The 7,945-nt window shown below is 30.8% G+C and overlaps 1 long non-coding RNA gene across 1 annotated transcript; it reads left to right on the top strand.

The window, feature by feature from the left end:
• Positions 1 to 1,959: 1,959 nt before the first annotated feature.
• On the top strand, positions 1,960 to 4,776 carry LOC127715692 (uncharacterized). Its single transcript, XR_007988546.1, has 2 exons — positions 1,960 to 2,035; positions 3,066 to 4,776. It is a non-coding gene; the product is annotated as an uncharacterized LOC127715692 (long non-coding RNA).
• The last annotated feature ends 3,169 nt before the right edge of the window (positions 4,777 to 7,945 follow it).

Here is a 7,945-nt window from a genome sequence, read left to right as displayed (position 1 = left end):
CGTTATGTATATAACTTTAATTTCGCTTTTATATGTATCATTTCAGCAATGTTTTGTCGCATCTTTCATCAATGAATCATTCATTATGAAGGTTTTAATAACAACTGTTCTTACACCTCACAGTTAATTTAAAGTTTGTTTTCTTAAAAACATAATAAACAATACTGTAATGTACTAATGCATGTGGGAAAATAGATTACTAGTAATCAGCAGGACAAGAAAAGGCTAACTATAAATATAACAAACATACTACTGGTAAGACCTTGTTTATTAATCAAAGTGTTTAAGGGACGACCATTTGATTTCATATGGAGGAGGGTGCTGGAGGATTTCAGAAATGAGGTCCTACCTGGTTAGAGTTGAAAATAAATAGTTTTCCAAAGACACCATGAAAATCAATATTCTGCATCACAAAATCTAGAAAATGAAAAAGTATAACAAAAATATAATACTCTAAGGCAAATTAAAAAAAAAGAGAAGTCCATAAAACTGACAAAATCAAACGCTTTCAATCAAGGGCACAAGTGAAAAAAAGCAACTGCCATATCATAATAGTGTACTAAAGTGGAAAAAACGTTCGCACTACAAAACAGCGAAAGAAAAAAAACTTATCTAGCAATAGATGAAAATGAATATATGCAGTTAATCCAAAACAAAATCCTCTTGGTCTCCCACTCTCTCCCCTGAATATTAAATCGTCATCCCCTTAGTAGTATGTAAACAATTCTTGAAGACGACTTGACTGTTCTAGAAATCGCTTTGTAAAACTTTTACCGGTTGCTCTTTGTTATAAGGGATCATTTCCCCACTCAACACTTAAATTTATACATGGCGAATGTGAATAGGGATTAATTCAGTAAATAAATATAGTACTACGTCATTTAGGACGCCCATTTTGGGGAGAGCGATTAGATAACAAGTCCTGTGCTCCACTGATTGGTAGACAATGTTTGTTATAAAAACTTTTGAAAAGATGGATCAAAACTATGGTTAATAAAATAAAAAGAAATCAATGCGCTTTTTTTTTACTACGGGAATGGAAAGTGATGGGGGTCGGTTAAGGAATTTAGTTCGAAACTAGTGTTAATTAACAAAGGACACGAAAATGACCGAAAAATGCCGCATGACTCTTTTTATTGATTGTTGCAAAAGATGAGGCAACATTTGTACTTTAATGAATTACACATATGAAAGCTTTTAGGTAAACAAGGTATAAATGTGACACAGTGAAGTTTGTACCAGTGACGGACCCCTATTTTTTTTATCTTATTATTATAGTTACAATTTCATTACAGTTGTTTAGATAAATAAGAGTATCATGTGTGTCCTGCGAGATGCATTGAGATTTATCAATATATTGCTGATAAGCCGACATAACACATGTAAAATAAACATTTGGAAAATGTATTTATAATTCTTTCATTCTATCCCAGGTAAGAAGCTTATTTTTGTATTATATTCTCATTTAAAAAAAAAAGTTATAATTTCTTGTACACTTTTTTGATATATTTGAAACTTTAGTTATTTTTTATTGATTTATTGATTACTTTACTTATCACATCGATCGACGTTTTTATTAATTTAATGATGATTTTCACTATTACTTTTAAACATACATCTTTCAAAGTGTAAAGTATTAAGGTATTAGACCACCCATTCACTCTCTTCAATTTAGAAAGTATCTTAAAGTAGCCCTAAATCGAAGCAAAATAGTGCTTTTGATGTCATTATTTACTTAAAGTAACCAACAAATTTGCAGAAATGAAGCCTTTGGTAAAAGAAAAATATATTTAGACCATTTTGAGCCAAAATGTACTTGTCCATGAATTTGCATTAAAATTTCAGAATTAATGCGCTCCATAGTATACTAATATACGATTTCCAGAAAACCAGCGGTTATTTTTGAAAGTACCTGTGTTCCGAAGGTCAGATTTTTCTTATAAGAATATAAAAGTAGGTTAAAAATTGGCATGTAGAAAGGTAATACATGAACGATGCAGGATACACCTGGTTTCTGCAAAAAGTTAAACTTAAGGTTAATATTTAGAAAGCTGTGAAAATTTCAAAATTTGGTTGAACAGATAGGGTGTTTTAATATGGTAGCCATAATAAACTATCGGTAGAAAGTATTAGTTTTGTTGACAAGTGTAATATTGTTTACCTCGTGAATTATAAGAATGTACACGTGTCTTCAGAGAACAAAGGAATTCACGTGATGCCTCGATGTAGAGCGGTGCTCTGATAGAAAATACATTGAATGCTTTATTACATGTATATCTTCGTTATAAGATTAGTTTTTGTATAATTGTTATGTTACTCTATACCCGCTTATTACTTATTATTTGGTATAATTTTCTTTTATCATTTTTCCCTTATTGACCCTAAAGTTCATTAATAATTGGTATCAATGAAAAATTTCTCACACAAAAATAGATAAACGTAAATGTTCTTATGTACGTTTTGCGAAACAAACACATCTTTGATTTAAAGAAATACATAAACCTTTTTATGAATAGAAAGTTTAGTTCATTTAATAAATGTTTTGAAAAGTTATTCAAATTAGTTAATGAAGTTTGCGCTATGCGAAAAAAGTATATTAAGACCCATGAAAGTGAATAATTAAGTTCAATTGGCTCTTAGAAATAACAGAGTTGAAGTAATGTATTAAGTGAATTATTCATTAACTACACTCATACGGTTATTGATTATGCATGATATGATGTTATTTGTAAAACTAATCATCAATTTGTTAATTCTTAATAATTGTATTGCATGTAAAAAGTAAAATCACAAAAATACTGAACTCCGCGGAAAATTCAAAATGGAAATAAAATGGCAATATCAAAAGCTCAAACACATCAAACGAATGGATAACAACTGCCATATTCCTGACTTGGTACAGGCATTTTCTTATGTAGAAAATGGTGGATTAAACCTGGTTTTATAGCTAGCTAAACATCTCACTTGTATGACAGTCGCATCAAATTCCATTATATTGAGCCGACATAAAACATGTTAAAACAACATTATGAAAATGTATTTATAATTCCTTCATTCTTTCCCAGGTACAAAAACAGAAAATAAAAAAAATATGTCTAGGAGGAAGTTAAATGTGATTGTGTGTGGGACAGACTGCCTCAAGTGGTCATGCTCAATATTCTGGACACTCACTGGAATAATATTCGTTCTTGCTGCAGAGCTTACACAAGGGAGTCATTGCGAGGACGATAGCGAACAATGGACAATAATTGCACTTCCTATAGTGTCTGCATGTACAATGCTATTTTCAGGAATAAGTATATGTTCAGGAATGGGAGTGTGTTTAAAGACGCTTTGCTCCGTAATTTGGACTTTAATTGGAATTGTGTGTACCAGTTTGTCGTGTTATTTTATCACTATGCATTGTAAAGACATGCAAGCAGTATTGATTGGACTGGTTGTGACTGGTTCCCTGACAATCTGGATAGGTGGATGTGTTATTGGACGTCTAACAAAACAAGGCGGAGGTTTTAGGAAAATATAATACAATAGTGGTCTTTGTACTTCTTTTCTTTGTATCAAATGATTTTTTTTAATTTCAATATCGTATTCTCTATTTCCGAATGTTCATATCTAAATTTGAAAGAGGTTTTTTTATTTTTTATTCTTAAATTCTTATTTATAAAACAGTCATTTTTTATAAGAAAACACATTTTTTCAGTTTTTTTTAACTCGGCCTATAAATCTATTTATCCAGAATGCATTCATATGTTTTAAAAAGCCATATATATGGTTTCTCAAAAACATTTTTAAAACTCGATAAAGGTCAACATAGTATCGTTAAACTTTTATGAAATACAATTGGGGTTAACATTAAAAACTATAATTAAAAACAAACGAAGATCAGCCTTTCACTGAACTAGTACAAATTTTTATTAAGGGTCCAGGTGAGGCCCACCTCCGGGTGCTGGAGCTTCTCGCTGATTTGAAGACGCATTGGTGGCCTTCGGCTGTTTGGTCGGGTTGTTGTCTCTTTGACATATTCCCTACTTCCATTTTCATTTTTATTTGATCCTTTGAATTATGAACCATAATTGCACCCTGATCATGGAAATCATAAATATGGATATGGTTTGCTTTTGGTAACATAAGATACTTTCATGAACCACACCAATTTTTGTTTGGATGGTTACGTTAACTCATGTGACATAAATGTGTCTTTTTACGGAAACAAACATTTTAATCAAGACGGAAATTTTCATGAAAATGAACCGACACGCTACAATTGTGTCTAACACTTAGTAATAGATAAATATATTGCTTTTGAAGTCTTAAATACCATGCATATCATACAGAAAAGGAAAAGAAAATTTGATATACCTGAATAAAAATGTTTAAGATAAATAATATTGGATTTGAAATAGGATGTAGAACCAAATTTCCTGTACTTTTTAATAATGGCAGGTTTTTTTTTACAACAAACCTATATATCTGTAACATATTTCATTTGTGGTGACAATTTTATTCAGAAAATCTTGTCAAGCTATCAATAGTCAAGCTTGCAGAGAGTTATTAACAATGTAGTTCACATTACAGGCAAATTTTATGGTATGTGTGCCTTTCGTCGCTAAATAGGTTAACATTAGATTTCAGAAAACGCACAGGTAGAGCAAGATAAAGAAATAAACAGTGCATCTGAAAATAGATTAAAAAAAGGAACAAACTCAACATTTACATTTTGTCATTGATATTGCAAATGCAAATATTTTTGTAAACATTATTAAAAATGCAACTAGAGAGTTGTTTAGTTTTTCCATTCGGAGAGGGAAATATTTTATGCATAACTTGAACTACTGACATTTTTATGCTTATAAATATTTTGGTGTTACTATTATTTTTAAAGAGATCAATAAGATGTAGGTTAATTTCTCTCTGAGCATATCACCAGCCAAGTAATTCAGCACTTCAGTGTTGAAGTGAATTATCATTGATATAGTCATATTAATAAAAAATAAATGATTTTGGCCAAAACAGGACGGAAACGAATATTCTGCAAAGTCCAGGCAATAATTGTGTTTAAAAGTGAAGCTATTTGTTTCAAATTTTCGCAAAAAATATAAGCATGTCTACAGCAGATGAATATGACAATCCGCAAGAAAACCTGCCTCTCCCCCGAAAATCAAATAGTCGTCCGATTAGTAGTGTGTAAAATATTGTTGAAAACAACTTGGATATCCATAAGAGTGGTTTGTCAAGCTTCTATTGGTTGGTCTATGATATTAAGAACTATTTTCCCACTCAAAACTTACAGTTATACATGGCGGTTTATTGATTATGAAGTAGGAATGCATAGTAAATTGTGCTTATCTTTCGTATAAAACAGAAGGATAACCCTCGAACTACAAGGCAAAAAAAAAATCACAACGATTTAAATGGTAGTTTATTGTCTAACACGGAAAGTAGGAAACTAATAGACCACTTTCGAGTTATTTTCTTCACCGAAAACAATCTTTAATTATGCTCGTCTTTCTTACATTATTTACAAGATAGAGGGGATCACATGTATCCCTGCACTAGTAAATTTCATCACGTGTCTTCATGATCGTCATTATGCAGGACATACTATAAATAATGTTTGTTTCGTAGGTACTTAATAACACTTCCGTAATGACATTAATGCTTGTAACCAATTATAAGAATTTAATTAATTTGCCGATTAGTTCGTGCAATATAGCATCATATTTTTCAACCTACTTGGGTAGGAAGTGACGACGACCCTAAACGCACTAATGATGCAACGAACTCGAAAATGGTCTGTTGTAATTGTGTGTAAGATAGACTGCTTCCAGTTGTCATTTTCAATATTCTTGACACTCACTGAAATAATATACATGCTTGTGGCAGAGCTTACAGAGGTTAGTAATTGAAAATTTGATAGTGAAAAATGGCTAAAAATTGTTCTTCCAATTGTGGGTGCATGTACCATGCCGTTTTCAGAAATACGTACAGGTATATGTGGAGGGCTGAAACTTTGTCTCCTTGATTTGGACGTTAATTTGTATTGCGTGCACAATTTTGGTGTGTTTATTTGTTGCTAAGTATTGCAAAGACATGAAAGCAATAGTGATTGGACTGGTTGTAACTGGTTCCGGGACTCTCTGGATAGGTGGAGGCTTTGAGATTTCAACAAAACAAGTCGGAAGTGACCATGAAATGAAATTGCACAGTTGTCTCTTTACTGACTTCATATATTTCGTATTTGATAATCCTAATTTTAATCTCATATTCTTTATTTCCGAATTTTTATATTCAAACTTGAAACTGAACTGCATTTTACTTTTTTAAATTCCGGTTACTTAAGAATATGTGTTGCTAAAAAAGTGTTTCGGTCGGATTTTTGTTTTAATTCAGCATATGAAACTATGTTATACCAAAAGAACTTTATGTGTTTGACAAAAAAAAAAGAAATGATGCTTTTACGCAAATATTTTGAAATCGTTAAAACAAAGTAGTAGGTTAGATATAGGTCAACATTGGGTTTACAAGTTTATGAAATTCAACTGAGTAAATACAAATTTTTTTTTGAAGAAAACAAATGAAGACTATTCTTACAAATACTTGAATAAAAATGTTATTTAACTTTTCATTCAACGTTCATCATGTTCTTAGTAAAATCTAAATAGCACCCTGCATGATCATGGAAATTTGAGGATAAATGTCAGTAGATTTTGCTTGTGTGCAACAATATACACACTCATGAACCACAGCATATATAATGTTGAAATATTTTTTTCTAACCAATATGTCATGAATGTGTCGTTTTATGAAAGAAGAGTAATTTGGTCCAAAAAGAAATTTCCCTAAAAAATAGAAATATTTTAGATTCTAAAATTCATGGTATTTAGAGACTGAGTTCAATTTTTTGAAACAAGCTTTTCCTAATTCCTCATTTTATTATTGGAATTAAAAAAAGGTTAAATTTTGAAATTGTCTACAACCTATTTTCTTGTGTTGAAAATCTTTATCAGAAAGTCGTTCCTCGCTTTCAGTAGTCATGCTTGCAGATTAGATTTATTAATTATAATGTTGTACATGTTATAGACTTATATTTTTTACTTTCTAATGAGTTATGGCGTGCAAGCAAATCTATTTTCAAATAATTGATTATCGTTGTTAAATATCGTTGACCTACTTAATAATTTACTTTGGATTTCAGAAAATGTTCAAGTAGAGCAAGGTAAAATAAATACCAGAGCATCTTAAAATAGATTTGAAAATGAAACAAACTCTCTTCATTTACATATTGGCATTGAATGATTATTCAAATGCAAATATATCTGTAAACACGATTTAAAAGGAAACTAGCGACTTGCTAAATCTCTACATGCGGCAAAGGGCATATTTTATACAAACTTGAACAGCAATATATTTATTAACTGAATTCACCCCTAGATGAATTACAGTATCATGTGTGTCCTGCGAGACGCATTGGTATGGAACGCCGTATCTGTCTTATTTATGCTATGATGATACTTTGTCACTATATGCTGATACTTTATCATTATATGCTGATACTTTGTCATTATGATACTGTGTCATTATATGCTGATACTTTATCGTTATATGCTGATGTCATTATGATACTTTGTCACAATGATACTTTGTCATTATATGATGATAATTTAGAATCATATGCTGAAACTTTATCACTATATGCTGATACTTTGTCACTATATGCTGATACTTTGTCGTTGTAGTATGATATTTCTGTATGTGATTATACTTTGTCTTTTGATGAGCTAATTTCAACTACTAACACCCGGAAAATCAAGATGACGGTAATAACATATGTTGGTATGTGTTAATTAACTTTAATATGTGTAATGAATTAAGGATGTACTCAGGTGAAATTTAAAAAATCAAGAATTCAAAATTGATACTTTAAGAGCCTGAGTTAAGGAACAAA

Source organism: Mytilus californianus, unplaced genomic scaffold (assembly GCF_021869535.1).
Source record: "Mytilus californianus isolate M0D057914Y unplaced genomic scaffold, xbMytCali1.0.p SCAF_9, whole genome shotgun sequence".
Taxonomy (NCBI): domain Eukaryota; kingdom Metazoa; phylum Mollusca; class Bivalvia; order Mytilida; family Mytilidae; genus Mytilus; species Mytilus californianus.
Note: the sequence above shows the minus strand (reverse complement) of the source record. Positions and strands in the feature narration are given on the sequence as shown.